The sequence below is a fragment of the Octopus bimaculoides genome, chromosome 2, assembly GCF_001194135.2.
Source record: "Octopus bimaculoides isolate UCB-OBI-ISO-001 chromosome 2, ASM119413v2, whole genome shotgun sequence".
Classification (NCBI taxonomy): domain Eukaryota; kingdom Metazoa; phylum Mollusca; class Cephalopoda; order Octopoda; family Octopodidae; genus Octopus; species Octopus bimaculoides.
The window spans coordinates 135,175,021-135,176,137 of NC_068982.1; positions in this window are offsets into that span (position 1 = coordinate 135,175,021).

A 1,117-nucleotide genomic window follows, 5' to 3' on the forward strand; every position below is an offset into this window, starting at 1 on the left:
CGACCAGAAGTATGAAAAGGTAGAGCCGACTTAAACCCGATTTGAACTCAAAACTTTAAAAGTAGTAATTATGCGTAGCGCATTATATTTCTATTTCAATTTCAGCCGTTTAGTCAGAAGAGAGATAACAGAGTCCATATTCCTTTGGATGACTGATTGAATGAATATTTTCGTCTTCATGCACACAGAGGCCTCGAGCACAACCCCCATGTCTGAGAGGCCTCGAGCACAACCCCCATGTCTGAGAGGCCTCGAGCACAACCCCCATTCCTACTCACACATACTCGAGCACAAGCCCATTTCCTACTCACACACATGCTGCACCTGTGTATTCCACCAGGGTCCCCTCTGTTCAGTGCTTAATGTTATGGCTTCATCAAATGCTTAGCTCAGCAGCATTACGTTCCGGGTTCAAATTCCGCCAAGGTCGACTTTGCCTTTCATTCTTTCGGGGTTGATGAAATAAGTACCAGTTATGCACTGGGCTCGATGTAATCGACTAACCCTCCTCCAACTTTTCAGGCCTTGTGCCTACAATCTTTGTCGTTGTCACTGCTCGTCTGTTTTCCGTCCATTCGACGCCTATAACTTTTGGTACGATCAACGGAAGAAATTATACTCAAATCGGGATCCTGTTTCGAATGCTTGCAGCAAAACTCCGTTAAAAGAACCCAAGGCCACGTCAGAAGCTGCCAAATAAACAAATACCACATTCCCACCAAAATATTAGTAGGTTGTTAGTATGTTATTTTTCTCACATTGAAATATTTTTATCAGTCAACACCAGGATTGATGTAGTCATGATGTGATGACGTATTCATGGCTGTTGAGAATAACAGATGGTGGCGATGATGATGATGTTGGTTGCAGTGGTGAAGATTAATGTGTTGGTGGTGGTTGTGGTTGCAAATGTGCATCTGACTGTGAATTGGTATTTTCTCTTGCCAGGAATTAGGGACATAAAATGGCATTAAGGTTATCCAGTGACAGCCACAAGGAATAATAACCACTAGAACAGTAATTCCCAACATTTTCACTACCAAGGACCATCGTTATTTAAATGTTTTTCCAAGGACCCTTTATCTCTCTCTCTCTCTCTCTCTCTCTCTCTCTCTAT